Below are 18,913 nucleotides of genomic sequence, written 5' to 3' on the forward strand. Positions count from 1 at the left end.
CGCGTGTCCGTGGATTGAGGTCGTCAAGCGCTCCGTTTGCATTGAAGGTGCCCGTCGGGCCCTTGCCCGTGCTAAGGTGCACTGGGGCAAGCTAGACGCGGAGAGGCTGTTGACGGACGCGCCACCGCCGGGCAAGGAGTATCGTATGCCCGAGATGTATTATAATGGCGTTCTGAAGGGTGCCCGCCGCATAGCGGATGAGTGCTCCAAAGATGTAATTTTTGAGTAAACTCGCATTTGTTATCCTGTACGCTGAAGCTTTGTTCATATGCGTTAAGCTACGCTTGTTGATTTAAAATATTACCTTCTATGCGGTCGTTTATCAAATCTGAGAGATGCAAGTCGTCGGCTTCGACCCCCATGCCACGAGTGTTGGGGTGTTCGGGATAAACCTGAGCGCTCTTGTTCCCATTCTTGGGTCCATCTAGGGAGGCGTTCAGCACAACGAACCAGGCCGTCGGACTTATAATGCTTTATCACTCTCACTTAGCCATAGAATTCTATGATTTTAAATTTCGGCGAAGCCCCTAGTATTCGGAAGACCGCGTTCGAGCGCTATCCACGCCTAGGCCGGATAAGTCCGGTTCTTTGCTTGAAGCGGCATAAGTCTTTAAGGACTCGAAAAAACCTCGCGAACAGCGACCGGTCTCTACTGAGGTGTTAACCTAGCTCAACTGGGGCACAACGCAGCAGTTCTCCCAGCGCTACCTTAGCCAACAATGCGGAACGTAAGGTACCAAAACATGGGAGCCGGGCAAACCGAACTATTGACCAAAGACATGATTCGGAGCCGATGCATATAGTGCTATAAGTTCGGGGTGCCGCACTTGTTAGAGTGTTCGGTCTTCTCACACCATGTTATGGGGTGTTGTAAGCCCCTGGTGTATTATCCGTACCAAAGTGTACGGTTGCATAGTTTCATGACTGAACATATTTGCATATAAAAATATATAAGTACAATAATAGGTAAGAGCTATATATTGTTCATAAAAAAAGGGCTACTGCAAAAGCAGAATGATACAAAGAGTGTGGTAAGCAAGAGATGGGAGTATTTGACATATTCCCCTTCAGGGGCAAGGTGCAGGATTGTAAGAGAAACAGGTATTAAACTCGTTATAGAGACCACCTTGACTTTTGACATAGCTTGCTTCCTCCCTGGCTATTGCATCGTTTGTTCGGTGATAGTATTGCCGGACAGGCCTTCCGAATAGTTGGGTCCTGAAAGTGTGTGAAGAAAGGAAAACGACGAAATAGGGAGCCCCCTAGTGCGGTTAAGCCGCATTCTGGGCGTGCCGTTGTTGTGCCCCTCCCCTTCTGCCCATGGTATCTCTAAGGCGTAATTATGTACGCGTGGTACCAGCATTGCCGTTTGGCGGGGGCTGGGGTCGGGGCCGCACTGCTATGCTTGCTCGGAATGTGCCAGCCGGATTTTTTGTAGGTTACTTCGGGCTCGCTTGATGTTGTCCGGACGTTGGGCGCCTGGATTGGAGAACTGCCTTGAGAGGCTACTCTGTACTTCCGCCGCCAGGGCCGCCGTGTGCTCCTCCGTTCGGAGAGAGCGTTCAGTGTTTCCATTTACCATGATGACTCCGCGAGGTCCTGGCATCTTGAGCTTGAGATATGCATAGTGCGGCACCGCATTGAATTTTGCAAATGCGGTTCGTCCGAGCAGGGCGTGATAGCCGCTGCGGAATGGGACTATGTCGAAAATTAACTCCTCACTCGGGAAGTTATCTGGTGATCCGAAGACCACCTCGAGTGTGACCGAGCCTGTACAGCTGGCTTCTACCCCTGGTATGACACCTTTGAAGGTTGTCTTTGTGGGTTTAATCCTTGAGGGATCGATGCCCATTTTTCGCACTGTGTCCTGGTAAAGCAGGTTCAGGCTACTGCCGCCGTCCATTAGGACTCTGGTAAGGTGATATCCGTCGATTATTGGGTCTAGGACCAGTGCGGCGAATCCGCCGTGACGGATGCTGGTGGGATGGTCCCGTCGATCGAAAGTGATCGAGTAGGAGGACCATGGGTTGAACTTTGGGGCGACTGGCTCCAGCGCATAGACGTCCTTGAGAGCACGCTTCCGCTCCCTTTTGGGGATGTGGGTTGCGTATATATCATATTCACCGTCCGAACTTGTGGGGGAAATCCCTTCTGTCCTTTGTTGTTCAGCGGCCTGGGCCCTTCCTCGTCATTGCTATGTAGCCCGTTGTCTCTAGTCTCGGCGCTTATCTTTCCTGCCTGCTTGAACACCCAACAATCCCTATTGGTGTGATTGGCTGGCTGTTCGGGGGTGACGTGTATCTGGCACGAGCGATCAAGTATCCGGCCTAAGCTGGATGGGCCCTGAGGGTTTCGTTTGAATGGCTTGTTCTGCTGACCCGGTTTAGAGCCTCTGAATCCGGCATTGACTGCCATATCTTCAGTATTGTCACCGTTAATGCGGCGCTTATGCTTGTTGCGGCGTGACCTACCGTTGTTATCCTTGGTATCCGAATTGCCGGGGCTCTTTCTTATGTTATTGCTACGAGCTAGCCAGCTGTCTTCTCCCGCACAGAAGCGGGTCATGAGTGTTGTGAGGGCTGCCATAGACTTTGGCTTTTCCTATCCTAGGTGCCGGGCAAGCCATTCGTCTCGGATGTTGTGCCTGAAGGCTGCGAGGGCCTCGGCGTCCGGACAATCTACTATTTGGTTTTTCTTTGTCAGGAACCGTGTCCAGAATTGTCTGGCCGATTCCTCTGGTTGCTGGATTATGTGGCTTAGGTCATCGGCGTCTGGTGGTCGCACATATGTGCCATGGAAGTTGTCAAGGAATGCGGATTCCAGGTCCTCCCAACAACTGATTGACTCTGCTGGCAGGCTATTAAGCCAATGCCGTGCTGGTCCTTTAAGCTTGAGCAGGAGGTATTTGATGGCGTGTAGATCATCGCCACGGGCCATGTGGATGTGAAGGAGATAATCCTCGATCCATACCGCAGGATCTATTGTGCCATCGTATGATTCGATGTTTACGGGTTTGAAGCCCTCGGGGATTTGATGATCCATTACTTCGTCTGTGAAGCATAGTGGGTGTGTGGCGCCCCTGTACTGAGCTATAACGCGACGCAGCTCGGACGAGCTTGGTCTGTTGTATTTGGCCGGGCCATACTTATTATGTCCGGCGTGATGGCTAGCGTCACGTGAAGCGGGGCGCCCATGCGATCCGTAGATCGATCTTGTTTGCCTTGCCTTATTCTCCAAGATGTCTCGCAGGTCTGTTGCGTCTCCCCGTACTCTGGTATGTTTTGAGCAGTGTCGGGGTGCGGCTTGGGTCGAGGGCCTGAAGGCCTCTCTATCGCGTCCATGGGGTGGCTGATCCGGCGCATCGTACGCTGGTGATGTAGGTTTAGTTGCTTCCTCCTCAAGTTGGGGAAGCAGCCTGCGCTTCGGGTTGCTCTTGGATGGGCGTTCTAGTTTATACTCTTCGGCCGCCAGGACTTCGGTCCACCTGTCGGCTAGAAAGTGTTGGTCAGCTGTAAGCTGCTGCTGTTTCTTCTTGAGGCTGCTTGCCGTGGCTACGAGTCTGCGTTTGAAACGCTCTTGCTCGACGGGATCCTCTGGCACAACGAATTCATCGTCGTCGAGGCTTGCCTCGTCTTCGGAGGGAGGCATGTAATTTTCGTCCTCATTCTCTTTGTCGGCCACTCTCTCAGGAGGGCTGGCTCCTTCGTTCTCCTGCACTGAATCCTGCTGGAGGGGGTTGTCTTCGGCGCTGTCCGGCGTATTGTTATCTCCGGTGCCGGAAGAGCCGTTTTTGCTTTGGCGGGACTTAGAGCGGCGCCGCTGACGTCGGCGCTTGGGTTGCTTCTTGGAGGGGTCATCCTGCGTTTTCTCCTCTCCATCCCCCGCTTTAGGGGTGTCCACCATGTATATGTCATATGACGAGGTGGCTTTCCAGTTCCCTATAGGCACTGGTTCTTGATCGTCTCCTTCATCGGCGTCCATGCCGTCGATGTCTTCGGAGTCGAAGTCGAGCATGTCGGTTAAATCGTCGACAGTGGCTACAAAGTGGGTGGTGGGTGGGCTACGAATTTCTTCGTCGTCCGTATCCCAACCATGTTGGCCGTAGTCCGTCCAAGGCTCTCCTGACAAAGAGAGGAACTGTAACGAATTCAGGATGTTGCCGAAAGGTGAGTGCTGAAAGACATCCGCGGCGGTGAACTCCATGACCGGAGCCCAATCGGGCTTAATCGGAAGAGGTGCGGGGTTTACAGAGTCCGGATCGGAGTCCGGCACCTTGGAGTCATGGGCCTTGCGAGGGACTAAGCTGGTATCCGGCTCTATCGCTGTAGAGATTGCAGTTTCTGGGGTGGCGTCTAACCGTCCATCCCCGACTGGTGTAGTGGGCTCTGTCCGATGACAGAGCTAAATCGTGCCCATCATGACAGTGCGGCGCGCCCGGTTGTGGCTCGAATCCATCGAAGATCAAGTCCCCGCGGATGTCGGCCGTGTAGTTCAAGCTTCCAATCCTGACCTGATGGCCAGGGGCGTAGCTCTCGATCTGCTCCAGATGGCCGAACGAGTCAGCCCGCAGTGCAAAGCCGCCGAATACGGAGATCTGTCCGGGGAGAAAAGTCTCATCCCAGACCGCATCGTGATTGATGAGCGAAGAAGCCATCGGGCCTAAAAGGCGATGACACATAGGAACTCTCAATGAAAGCACCAATGTCGGTGTCAAAACCGGCGGATCTCGGGTAGGGGGTCCCGAACTGTGCGTCTAGGCGGATGGTAACAGGAGACAAGGGACACGATGTTTTTACCCAGGTTCGGGCCCTCTTGATGGAGGTAAAACCCTACTCCTGCTTGATTAATATTGATGATATGGGTAGTACAAGAGTAGATCTACCATGAGATCGGAGTGGCTAAACCCTAGAATCTAGCCTATGGTATGACTGTTGTTCGTCCTACGGACTAAAACTCTCTGGTTTATATAGACACCGGAGAGGGCTAGGGTTACAAAGAGTCGGTTACAATGGGAGGAGATCTTCATAGCGTATCGCCAAGCTTGCCTTCCATGCCAAGGAAAGTCCCATCTGGACACGGGACGGAGTCTTCAATCTTGTATCTTCATAGTCCGGGAGTCCGGCCATCCGGACACCCCCTAATCCAGGACTCCCTCACCGGTCAAGGATCTCATTCATTGGCGTGCTCCTAACCCGGAAGAAACCAAACCTTAGCCGCAAGCCGGCGAAGTTATTGTTTTCACTGTCACATGAACCGGGGCTTTTCACCACCCGGGTCAAAATTCTTCGGTGATGTCCTGCACTTCATGCAACTTCACCCTCAAGATATTGGGCCCGATTCCATTTCCAACATCTGCAACTTCCAGGTCTTCTGCGAAGCATACCTTCAAGAAGAACCCAGTGTCGACATTTTCAGGGAATATTTCTATCTGAACCGCCAGAACGAGTTTACTAATGGACCCAGTCAAGAACTCGGAGGAATTTCAATTCAACATCGCAGAGACGCCATTTTCCCTTATGCTTCACTTCCAAGTCATCCCAAAGATTGGAATCAGACATGGTTTTACTGCAAGGATACTTCCCCGGCTGATGAGAATCCTTTGCCCGGCTTTCGTGACTAACGGCTCAACCCAAACCATCCTAGCAATGGACTAACCGGAATTGATCTAGTTCGGTGTTGGGTTGCTTGGAGAATCATACCGTTAAGCCGCTGACCCGGCTTAATGTGCTCATACACTGGTGACACAAAAGACCCGCTTCGTTACAACTCAAAGCATTTGACTGATAAATCTATCAATGACATGACCAAGACTGTTCTCAATGAGTCATTGGAAAGCTGCAGCAGGGTGGGTCTGAATCCCTTCTGCATCCTTAAACCGGCACCAGAGGTATGCTTTTCCAGTTTACATACCTATTATCTTACCACTCATAAACCTGGTCTTTTTGACTTCATCGTAAATCTTTTCAGGCTGGGTCTTCTTTCTGGGACAAGAGATATGACGAGAAAGCCGCCAAGAAGGCCAGAGCCAAGACCAGAGCAATGAAGGGAAGAAAAAAGACATCCACTACTACTGAAATGTTTAACGTGGATGATTCTGAAGAGTCGGAGGTAGATCTTGATTCCCTTGGTTCCTTTTTCGTCCACCTTATTGAAACTGATTACCATCCGGACGACGCAGATAGCAGCCAGGTGGTTGATGACGAGGTAACAATTATTTCCTCCGACTCAGAGCCTTTGACAAGACAGAAAATCTGACCAGTGATCCGGAAAGTAAGGTTTTATAACCCTTTAGCTCACATGGATCCCAACTTTATTTTGAAGAAACCATAGCATGAGAATCAGCACCAAACCCGGAACAATGGAGGTGGAGAACTTTCCTCCAGCTTACCCAACATGCCAGCTCCATGCAAACGCCGAAATGAGGTAAAACTCCAACACTTGTTTACTTTAACCTAAATATTATCCGTTCAACACATCATGCCTCCCGGCTTAACATTTTAGGGGATCTCTCACTCTTCGTATGGTGACTCATCTCAGACTCAGCTTCCTCCTTTCAAAACTGCCCCTGGGTATCAACTTAAACTTGTGTATCGTTTGACATATTTAGTCTCATACTGACTTTCTGAATCTTCGTGTAGTGGGAAAGCAAAGCCTAGCAAGAAGGCCAGAACCACCAAGCCCTCCAAAGACCCCAAACCTTGTGAGCCGAAGAAACAAGCACCAATTTCAGAGACCTCTGTACAACAACCAGATAATCCTGCTGATGACCCGCCACCAGAAAACTATGGCACCTCTGCTAATCCTGTGGTTACTAAGCCGGAGATTGTTGAATCATCCAGCCCAACTAGACCTCTCAAGCCTGATATTGAGGCAGTTGTGATCACTGGCTCTGGTTTCCAAGAACCAGGACATCCAGTAGCTCTGGCTAAACATTCGGCCAAGGAAGAGATGGTTGAGCGGCGCAAGGTCAAATTTGACATGGCCAATTACTCTCATATGACTTGTAGTGAAATCTTCTCTCGCTTTTTGAATCAAGTACACAGCAGCCGAGACATGGAGATTGACATGGTCAAGCACATGCATCAAAAACATGAGGTATTAATTTTTTCTCTCATATGAGATACATTCCTTTAGCCCCCAAGTCTACTGAATATGATAGGATAGAATATACTGTAGACTTGTTGTATATCTTCTTTTGATGTGAGCCAAATCCTGTAGCCCCCAAGGGCCGGCTTAAACTTATGAAGTTAAGCCGGTTATTCACTTCATATAAATCAATTGGATCTGTAGCCCCCAAGGGCTGGCTTAAGCTATTGAGTTAAGCCGAGACTTATCAACTGATAAAAAATCCTTGTTAATCACCCTTACCAACCGGATAATAAACCGTTGCCACTGTTTCATAAATCGAACTTTGCATCCATTAGCCCCCAAGTGCCAAGTGCTATTGCTTGCAAAGGACTTGGGACTTAAAAAGATATATAACACTTTAAAGAAACTTTTTGCACCCATTAGCCCCCAAGTGCCAAGTGCTATTGCGTGCAAAGGGCTTGCGACTTACAAATATATATTGCATCATAACTCATCATAATTGCTTTGACTTGTCTCAGGAGGCATCCAGTCAATTTCAATCCCAGCTAGCTGACTTGAAATCCCGGCTTGAAGCACAAGAAGCTGAGACCCAGAAGGCTGGCTCCAAGTTCAAATTTAGCTTTGATGAGGCTGAGAAGCTCAAAACTGATTTTAACACTGAGAAAGCCGCCTGGGCTAAAGAAAAGGTCGCTTTAATCAAAAGGGCCGGGAAAGCAAAAGCCTCATTGGAAGAGGTCACTACCAATTTCACCGGTTTACAGCAGCATATCAATCAAATGACCTTTGCCATCTTTGGTAAGATCATTTTGCATCGCAAAAACTTCTACTTCTTTTATTATGAATCGCCTAGTAACTCAATCATAACTCCCATGCAGGCCCCAGAAGCAGCAACCTTGGGAAAGAAACATTGATAAAGCTCAAGGCGGTTTACACCTTGGTGGAGCAACTAGATACCGGAGCTCAACGCACAATCACTACCGTCTCCTCAAGCAAGCAGAAGTCGTCTCTTCTCAGCCACGTGTTAAAGAGCCTCTCCGTTTTACCATCTCGTATTGAAGAGAACAAATGGTCAGCTGCTAGAGTCGGTGCCCTTAGGCTTTTAGCCGGGCTAAGGCGTGGTAGTCGGAATTGGACCCTGCGGAGCTAGCCACTAGCTGCCCTAGTTTCAAACAAGACGGGTCTGCTTTTGACACGAAAGACTTTGTCACTTGTGTAAAAGCGGTGCGTCCTCTTGCGAGTCTACGTGCTGAAGAAATGAATCGGTCCAAATACTCAGCGGCTTATACCGCAGAAAATCAAAAGATGCCCATGCCGACTTATAAAGTTTTTTTTGCACGTGATGCTGGCTTATAAAGTTGCAGATCTTATTCTTCCAATCCGTAAGCATACCTTCGCTCGGGATATTGATCCGTCTGAGTTTATTGATCACGATGCTGAATTTCAAGCTTTGACTGGTATCGATTGGTCACCGCCTGACATCCAGACGGTGGAGGAAGAAGGAGAACCGGCGCAGGATGACCCAGAAGCTTCAAACCTCCAGGGCCAGGAGAACTGATCCGCTGGGCAGTTCTTGATTTGCACTTTCCCGGAACTTTGAAAAACGATTTATCCACTTGGACTTGTTGAGCCATGTAATAGGCTTAGTTAAACAGTGATCTGTCGTGCCATCGTGCATGTTTTGTTTTGCATAACACTGCTGATCCATCATTGGGAAATCCGTCCCTTATGCTTAATGGTATGATCAATTATGCCGATCTAACTTGTCATTTTTCCTGTATAAACAGACAACAAGTGCCCTGGCGGTTTACCCCAGGGCGGGTCATAACACCTATATATATATAAAACCACTGAGGGCTAATCAGCCCATATCAGGGTCGGTTTATGGAAACCTTGTGCAATAAAATAAATATCATACCTTTGATATTTGTTCCTCCTGTCGACTTATCATAAGTCATGTGTAAAGGCAATAGCCCATAGAAACATAGTCTTGTTCCATATATGTACACTGCCGGTATATAACATTGCATGTAGCAAGGTGTAATATCCCGAAACATGAGCGAAAAGCTCGAAGGATATGATGATTGTTTCCTGGCGACTTATAGTCCACAAATAGGCCAGGTTAATAAAACTCCGGATACATGCACCATCAGGCAACGTGGCCCTATTTGGCCTTTTAACCATGTATTGATAAGTAATTAGAAGCAAAATATTCAACAAAAATGGTCAAACAAAAGAATAACCAGAAAAGGAGGCTTTCATAGACCGCAAGCCTAAAACCCGAGTGCTTTCATGGGCCACACAGCCGCTGAGTTAAACTTTAATTCAAAACCTTGTAAGCGGGCCTAACATGACCAATCACCGTTTAAACGTTGACAAGTTCAGTGTCTTTGTAAGAATAACCGTCAAGAGTTCAGTGGGTTACTCTAGGATTACCTGGGCGGAGTGGCGGACTTACAAAGGTAAGCTAACCCGGATTTTTTGGTGAATACACCTAGGAGTCCGAGCCTAAAGGGTCATAGCTATGCTAGTGAGCCCCCAAGTTTTACTTCAGCTAGATAAACCGGAAGACTCCAAGTGTCCTTCAATTGTGCCATATAAACCGGATCAAGAGGGTAGTAACGCTATGTTCTCTTTGGTTAATACACCTATGTTTGAACAGGAAGCCCCCAAATGACACATAATGAGCCTCAAGGCAGGATGCCTATGTTTGAACTGCGTAGTGCAACAAGTTCTCTTTGGCAATCCTTTAGTTTGGGTAGAAAGCCCCCAACTTATTTGTAATAAGGCTTATAAGCCGGATCAAGAGGGTCAGCACAACTATGCTCATTGAGCAGGAAGCCCCCAAATGATCATATGGAGTGACAATAAAGACTCATATTCTTAGAGATGAAACGACAGAGGCCCTGGATTACCAGGGATGCCAGCTTTATTATATTAAGATCATATATACACCAATAAAGTATGTACATCACAAGAGCCGGTGGCTCAGGTGTAATAAGGCCGAAGATGAGCTTCCATGGCCGGTGGGTCTCCTCCTCCGACGTGCGTGAGTCCTTATGGTCTCGAACATTGATAAGATAGTATGACCCATTGTTCAAATTCTTGATGACCACAAAGGGCCCTTCCCAAGGTGGGGATAGCTTGTGCATGTCAGTATGATCCTGGATGAGTCGGAGCACCAAGTCGCCTTCTTGAAAGGTTCTGGTTTTAACCTGACGGTTGTGGTAACGCCACAGATCTTGCTAGTAAATCGCCGCACGAGCCGAAGCAAGGTCACACTTCTCATCTAACCTGTCAAGAGCATCCTAACGTGCCTTATCATTGGCAGCTTGAACATAAGCTGCCAGACGAGGCGAATCGTGACGTATGTCACTGGGGAGAACCGCCTCAGTTCCATAAACCATGAAGAAAGGCGTGTAACCCGTAGATCTGGTGGGGGTGGTTTTGATACTCCAAAGTACCGATGGCAGCTCATCTACCCAACAACTCGGTGTCCTCTGTAATGGAACCATAAGCCGGGGCTTGATACCTCTCAAGATTTCCTGCTTTGCTCGCTCGGCTTGGCCATTAGACTGGGGGTGAGCCACTGATGACACATCAAGCCAGATATGCTCTTGTTCACAGAATTCTTTCATTGCTCCCTTAGACAGATTAGTACCATTATTAGTAATGATACTATGAGGGTACCCAAAATGAAAGATCACCTTTTTAATGAATTGAACCGTCGTGGCTGCATCACATTTGCTGACCAGCTCAGCCTCAACCCATTTTGTAAAATTGTCAACCGCCACCAAGAAGTGGGTCTTTGTATATTTGGATCTTTTGAAAGGGCCAACCATATCCAGCCCCCAGACTACAAATGTCCAAGTAATTGGAATCATCCTCAACTCTTGAGCTGGCACCTGAGCACGTCTTGAGAATTTCTGACAACCATCACATTTACTGACCAGATCCTCTGCATCGACATGCAACGTCAGCCAATAAAACCCATGACGAAAGGCTTTAGCAAGGAGAGACTTAGAACCGGCATGATGATCGCAATCTCCTTCATGAATCTCCCTTAGAATCGCATGGCCCTCCTCGGGAGAAACGCATAGTTGAAACACCCCTATAACACTGCATCTGTGAAGCTCACCTTTAACAATAGTCATTGACTTAGACCACTGGGTTATCTGCCTGGCCAGAGTTTCATCTTCAGGTAACTCGCCCTGGGTCATGTAAGTCATATGGAACAGTCCAATCAAGGATAGCACGAAGAGCCACCACCAATTGTGCCTCCCAGTTAGGAACTGCCAAGTCTTCCTCCGTAGGCAACTTCATTGATGGGTTATGCAAAACATCAAGGAAAATATTAGGGGGGGACCGTCTTATGCTGAGATCCTACCCGGCTTAATGCATCGGCTGCTTCATTTTTCTTCGATCAACATGCTCCACCTGATATCCCTTGAAGTGACCAGCAATAGTATCCACCTCTCGGCGATAAGCCGCCATGAGTGGATCCTTGGAATCCCAGGTCCCTGACACTTGCTGAGCCACCAGAGCTGAGTCGCCAAAACATCTTACCCGGCTTAAATTCATCTCTTTAGTCATCCGAAGACCATGGAGAAAGGCTTCATACTCAGCTGCATTGTTAGTACAAGGGAACATCAACCTTAAGACATAACAAAACTTATCACCTCGTGGGGAAGTCAATATAACTCCAGCCCCCGATCCTTCCAACTGCCTGGATCCATCAAAATGAATAGTCCAATATGTATGATCCGGCTTATCCTCTGGCATCTGCAACTCTGTCCAATCATTGATGAAATCCAGCAGTGCTTGAGATTTTATGGCTGCCCGAGGCACATACTTCAGACCATGGGGACCAAGCTCAGTGGCCCTCTTAGCTACACGTCTTGTCGCCTCCCTGTTTTGAATAATATCCCCCAAAGGGGCAGAGCTAACCACAGTAATGGGATGACCAAGGAAATATTGCTTCAATTTGCGACTAGCCATGAACACACCATACACCAGCTTCTGCCAATGTGGGTATCTCTGCTTAGATTCAATGAGCACCTCACTCACATAAGAAACCGGCCTTTGAACCAGATGCTCCTTGCCTAACTCCTCCCTTTCAACCAGAATGGCTACACTGACCGCCCAGTTGTTTGCAGCCACATATAACAGCAAAGGCTCCTTCTCAATAGGAGCTGCAAGAACCGACAGCTCAGCTAGTTGCCTCTTAAGTGCGTCTAACGCCTCATTAGCAGCATCACTCTAGGCAAAATCATGCGTCTTCTTCATCATCTGATATAGAGGGCTGGCTTTCTCTCCTAGGCGACTTATAAACTGGCTCAGGGCCGCAATACGACCCGCCAGATGCTGCACATTAGTGATACACGCTGGTTTAGCCAAAGAGCTGATAGCCTTAATCTTCTCCAGTTTAGCTTCAATGCCTCTCTCAGATACTAAGAAACCCAATAACTTGCCTGCTGGTACACCAAAAACAATCTTGGCCGGGTTAAGCATCATCTTGTAGACCCAGAGGTTGTCAAAGGTTTCCTTCAGATCTTCAATCAGTGTCTCCTTCTTTTTGGATTTCACAACAATATCATCCACATAAGCATGAACATTACGCCCAATCTGGCCATGAAGGCAATTCTGGACACACCGCTGGTAAGTCGCCTGGGCACCCTTGAGCCCAAAAGGCATAGACACATAGTAGAAGTCTCCAAAGGGAGTAATGAAGGTTGTCTTCTCCTGGTCCTTAACTGCCATTTTGATCTGATGACAACTAGAGTATGCATCCAAAAAACTCAAGTTCTCACAACCTGTCATAGCATCTATAATCTGATCAATACGAGGGAGAGGAAAGGGATCAACCGGACAGGCCTTGTTAAGGTCTGTATAATCCACACACATATGCCAAGTGCCATTTTTCTATGAACTAGCACCGGGTTACCCAACCATTTAGGATGAAAAAATTCAACAATGAACCCAATTGCCAAGAAACTGTTTGACCTGTTTAAACTTGGGATCCACATTAAGAGTGTGCTCAGCGAGTTCCCTTCGTATACCTAGCATATCAGAAGGTTTCCGTGCCAAGATGTCCCGATTCTCACAGATGAACTCGATGAGCGCGCTTTCCTATTTTGGATCCATATTCGCACTGATGCTGAACTGCTTTGAAGAATTGCCAGGGACAAAATCAACAGCTTAGTATCATCTGCCGATTTCAACTTCATCAAAGGCTCATTCTCTGTCGTTGGCTTCTTCAAAGGTGTCATATCTGCTGGGTCAACATTGTCCTTATAAAACTTCAATTTTTCCGTGGCACAAGCCGACTCGGCATAAGCAGCATCACCCTCTTCACAATCCAGGGCGATCACTGTGATGGTAGCCTTGTGACCTGGCATCTTAAGCTACAAATAAACATAACACAATCGTGCCATGAACTTCTCAGCTCTTGATTTTCACCATCCTCAAAGGTTAACTTGTCAGCTCTGGAATCATTGTCGTCTCCAAAGGCCACTTCAAGTGTTATCCTACCCACTGGGTACGCCAACTTACCAGGAACCACCCCATGAAAGACGGTAGAGGACGGCCTAAGATCCCTGTTAGTCAAGTTCATACGACAAAAGGTGTCATAATAAAGAATGTTTATACTGCTACCTCCATCCATGAGCACTTTTGTGAATCTATGTCCTCCCACCTGTTCAACCCGGGGCGGGTGATCTTCCCTTCTCCACGTAATAGACTACTCAGACCACCTTAAATATCGAGGCACCACCGGTTCAACAGAGTTCACTGCCCGCTTATGGATTTTCTGATCTCTCTTGCACAGACTGGTAGTGAACACATGATACTGACCACCATTCAGCTGCTTCGGATTACTCTGGTAACTAGACTACTGCTGCTGGTTTCCTTGGTTGGACTGCTGATTAAAACCACCTTGACTGCCTTGACCCTGAAAGCCGGAGCTTGAACCGCCACCACTGGAGCCAGGCTCGTGAGAACCGGATCCTAAACCGCCATGCGGACCATGATTGGAAAAACTGGCATTCCTGAACTCCTTCATGATGTAACAATCCCTCCACATATGACCAGATGGCCTGTCACGCGTGCCGTGCTTCGGACAAGGTTGATTCAACATTGCTTCAAGGTTGAGTCTTGACCCTTGGGGCGACTTTCCCTTGCGACGCTGATTATTATTCTGCGCATTGGTGTTAGCCACAAAATCAAAACTACCATCAGCTTTATGCTTACCGTTGCCATCTTGAATGGCCAAGTTATGATGCTGCCCCTTTGTATTGCCGCTCTTCTTTCCCTCCCCCAGCTTATCATCATCAGATTCGGGATCCTTGGTACTATCAGAGTAGGCGTATTTGACGAGAGCCGCCATTAACTCCCCCATATCATTGCAGTGATGTTTAAGCCGCCCTAACTTCTGCTTAAGCGGGAGGAAACAACAATTCTTCTCCAACGTCAAGACTACAGACCCGACGTTGATACTATCTGATGAGTGTACAATTGATAAAATCATGCGCACCCAATGGGTTGTTGACTCTCCTTCTCCCTGAACGCAAGAATCCAAATCCAGAATTGACATAGGCTGCTTGCATGTGTCGTTGAAATTTTGAATGAAACGCCTCTTCAACTCTGCCCATGACTCAATAGAATTGGCGGGCAGTGTTTTCAGCCACGTACGTGCTGGCCCATCCAACATCATGGTGGAGTACTTAGCACATTCAACATCGCCAACTGTCGGTGTCAAAACCGGCGGATCTCTGGTAGGGGGTGCCGATCTGTGCGTCTAGGCTGATGGTAATAGGAAGCAAGGGACACAGATGTTTACCCAAGTTCGGGCCCTCTCGATGGAGGTAAAACCCTACTTCCTGCTTGATTAATATTGAAGATATGGGTAGTACAAGAGTAGATCTACCACGAGATCATAGACGCCAAACCCTAGAAGCTAGCCTATGATGGTATGATTGTAATTGTGATCGGCCTTCTAAGGACCAACCTCTCCGGTTTATATAGACACCGGAGAGGGCTAGGGTTTACATGGAGTCGGTTACAAGGAAGGAAATATAATATCCGGATCGCCAAGCTTGCCTTCCACGCCAAGGAGAGTCCCATCCGGACACGGGACGAAGTCTTGAGTCTTGTATCTTCACGCTTCAATAGTCCGGACAATGTATATAGTCCGGCTGTCCGGATACCCCCTAATCCAGGACTCTCTCAGTAGCCCGTGAACCAGGCTTCAATGACGATGAGTCCGGCGCGTAGTCTTGTCTTCAGCATTGCAGGGCGGGTTCCTTCTTCGAGTACTCCAAAGTAATTATCGAACACTCAAACCGTGTCCAGATCTGCAAGTTGATCGTCACATACCATTGTAGGGAACATAGCGTAAATCTGATCTGCTGGCAATCTTTGTACGTCGTGCCCTTGCATCGTAGCCTGGTCCAACACGAACCAGCGTTTCTTGCCCCACCTCGACTCGCGCTGTGAGGCGGTTTTATTGGCACGTCCTGTCGAGGCAGAGATCGTGTCCCTCTTATTACGGGATCTTCCATTAATGCGGGTGTGCGTAGCCCCATGACGACTGTTGCTATGACTATGTGTCCCGTCAGGTAAACCTCAAGCAGTCACCCTAAGGACTCTTGATATTCACCCCCTTTATAAAAGGGGCCGAGGCCTATGCCTCTTTTCCACCTCCCTCGCGCCTTCTCGCACCTCCAGTTCTAGCACCCGAGACCTAAGCTCCAACACCCCAGATCCTTCAATATGTCCGGATCCAACCCTCAAGGCTGGTGGGTAGCTTCCTCGGTTCAAAAGGAGGACATTGTGAAGCTTAGGGACGTCGGATATCTCACCGCCGACATCCAGCACAGGCTTCCTGCTCCAGGGTAGGTTATCCCTACACCGGAGCCCAATGAGTGCGTCGTGTTTGTTCCTCACTTCCTCCGTGGCTTGGGCCTCACCCGCGATCCTTTTATGAGGGGGCTCATGTTTTATTATGGATTGGATTTTCATGATCTAGCTCCGGACGCCATCCTCCATATCTCGTCGTTCATTATAGTGTGCGAGGCCTTCCTCCATGTCACTCCACACTTCGGCCTACGGCTCAAGACCTTAAATGTGAAGCCGAAAATGATCGAGGGGCAACACACAGAGTGCGGAGGTGCTGTAATAAGCAGGAACGCCGAAGCCCCATGGCCAGAGGGTTCTTTCCCAGAAGTATCCGATGTATGGCAACGGAGGTTGTTTTATGTCACGGCTTCCAGAGGAACAAAGTGGGTGGCCGCCCCTGAGTTCCGCTCGGGCCCTCCATCACAACTAGCATCTTTGACTGACGTAGGACGGAATTGGGGGCCCGCTGGTGATGTACCAGTACTGCACAGCCGCATCTGAGAGCTTCTTGAGAGGGACATTAACCTTGTCAGCATAATGCAAGTGATGTTAATCTGACGGATGTTGCCATGCCAACGCCGGCCTCTCCGGATGTGGGAGTTCAAACCAGAGGGTCCGTGGACTGTTAAGCACTTCTTCGGCCTGAAGCTCAAAGGGATGTGCAAATTATTCTTCGGACCGAAAGTAGAGTGTCCGGACACCACCTAGGATGCGGGCCTAAGCTGCAATCACCTAGATACCCAAGTAAGTAACCTTGATACCGGACACCTTGTTTAGTATTTGTCATAATTGTTTATTCTAAAAATCATCCGTGGCCAGGAATGGCTCAGCAAGGCGGAGAGAATCAGGTGTCCGGCACCACTTCCCGAAGGCTCGCCTGGTCCCGCCATGGCCAAGATGCTTGACCGGGTACTCGGCAGAATTCCCTCAGGGAAAGAAAAGGGGAAGAACGAAGAAACCGAACTTCACACGCTACGCATCCGAACCGGGGGAATTGTCGTCTCCCCTAAGGAGGATAGTCGGAAAGGGGTGGCTAAGGCCTCCTCCCTGCACGGGAAGAAGAGGGCTGCCTCCGAAGACTTGGAGACGGAGATGCCCAAACCAGGGAAAAAGGTATTCCCAGGGGGCCCTACCCCGACGGCCACCCTGACCGCGCCATGCCCGCCAACGGGCCAGCCCTCCACCAAGCTGTAAGTCAATCGCTAATTTGAAGGTACTGTGTTTCTCCTAGATCAATAACCAGGATTTGTCTTTTGCAGTCCAGCTAGCAGCTCTTGTCAACATAGTTCGTCTTCGGGTATCTTCCTCCGGAGATGCTGGAGAGCGAGACCCCACCCACCTCTCCGGCTCATGAAGGGGGCGACACCGAGGTGTTGTCACGGAGGAGTCCGGATCTGCCGAAGCCGGAAGCCAATGCGTCAGCCGCCCTGAGCCCGGAGCGTTTGGCTCCCACGAGGGGCGATGGGAAGGGTCTGGCACAGTTCAATGTCTGGCCGGACGTACTAACGGGCCTACTGGAGCGAGCAGCGCTCTCGGAGGAGGACCACTCATTAATGAGCACGATGCTCAAGAAGATTTCATCCGCTACAAGCGGTTTGAATGAAGCATTTACAAGCCTGCTCAGAGGCTTTGAGGTATGTAGTGAAGAATAAACTATTTTTGGCTGTGAGGCACGCGTTAGGTGTGCTCCATATAGATAGTAGCCCCTGAGACTCTGGTTGCCCGCCCTAGGCGGCAAACAGGGGATCATAAATCAATGATTGCGCTGTAAATACATGTAGGTACCTATGGGTCCGACCACCAACTAGTCCGTTGAAGTTGCCGAACTAACAAGGCAGATTGGATCGATTGATGTCGATATCACGCTGGTGAACGAGCGGCTGGACAAATCACAAGGTATGTGCTCTGCCTTCCTTTGTATAGGAAAATATGAAGGCAGCATGATATTAATGTAATATGTTCGGACTGCAAATGGTGCTGCTGCCGTGGAGGCCCTAAGGGCAGAACTTGCCCAGGCCATAGAACAAGCTCGGGTTAGCAATGCGGCTGAACTAAAGGCGGCCGAGGAATTGAGAGCCGAACAGGCTGCTCATCGCCGAAGCAAGGAAAAGATAGCCGAAATGGTTGTGGAGTTAAAAAATGCCGCTAACCGGTATGAGCTCCTTAAAAAGGAGCATAAGGATAGTTTGGCCGACCTGAACAAGGCACTTAATGCCACCAAGGAAATACGGACCGAGCTCAGGGGTGCGCGGGAGGAGCTTCAACAGGCCGATAAAATCGCGGCTGGGGGCTCCTACTTGCTGCGGAAAAAGTTTGTCGATCTGAAGTACGCTCCCCTGGATGGACGCTGGAGTCCTGTGGACGTGTATGCGGATTTGGAGAAGAGTACATCTGACGCTGCCAAGTTCTTCGAGGATCAGGGTGATAAAGAAGTGGAGAAGCTTTTCTGGTCGCAATTCAATGCTCCCACTCGCCCGCTGCCGTTAAGTGACAAGATGGCTGCTGTAGCGGAGCTTCATAGGCTGTCCCGGCTTGCAATGCGGTCTGTGATAGACCATCTTTGGCCGAAGGGGCCTAAGCCGGACAGTTACTTTGGCTTGGTGCAGCAATTCCTTGGGGCCGTGCCTCGGATCGACGCCATGAGGAGGTCGGCGTGCATAGAGGGTGCACGATTGGCTCTTGCCCGCGTTAAAGCCTATTGGACGGATACAGAGGCCGCCATTATAGCGACCCAGGATCCGGCGGGGGGCCAATATCCGGCCAAGCACTACTTGGCGCAGGTCACAGAAGGTGCGTGCCTAATAGAGGTGTAGTGCTCGAAGAATGTCTTGTTCGAGTGATGAATTGAATCATTGTAAAAACAATGTTTATTTTGATTATGAGACAATATTTATACTGTTTACCTAAAAATATGATTGTGTCCCCTGTGCGG

Source organism: Triticum dicoccoides, chromosome 3B (assembly GCF_002162155.2).
Source record: "Triticum dicoccoides isolate Atlit2015 ecotype Zavitan chromosome 3B, WEW_v2.0, whole genome shotgun sequence".
In the NCBI taxonomy this organism is placed as follows: Eukaryota; Viridiplantae; Streptophyta; class Magnoliopsida; order Poales; family Poaceae; genus Triticum; species Triticum dicoccoides.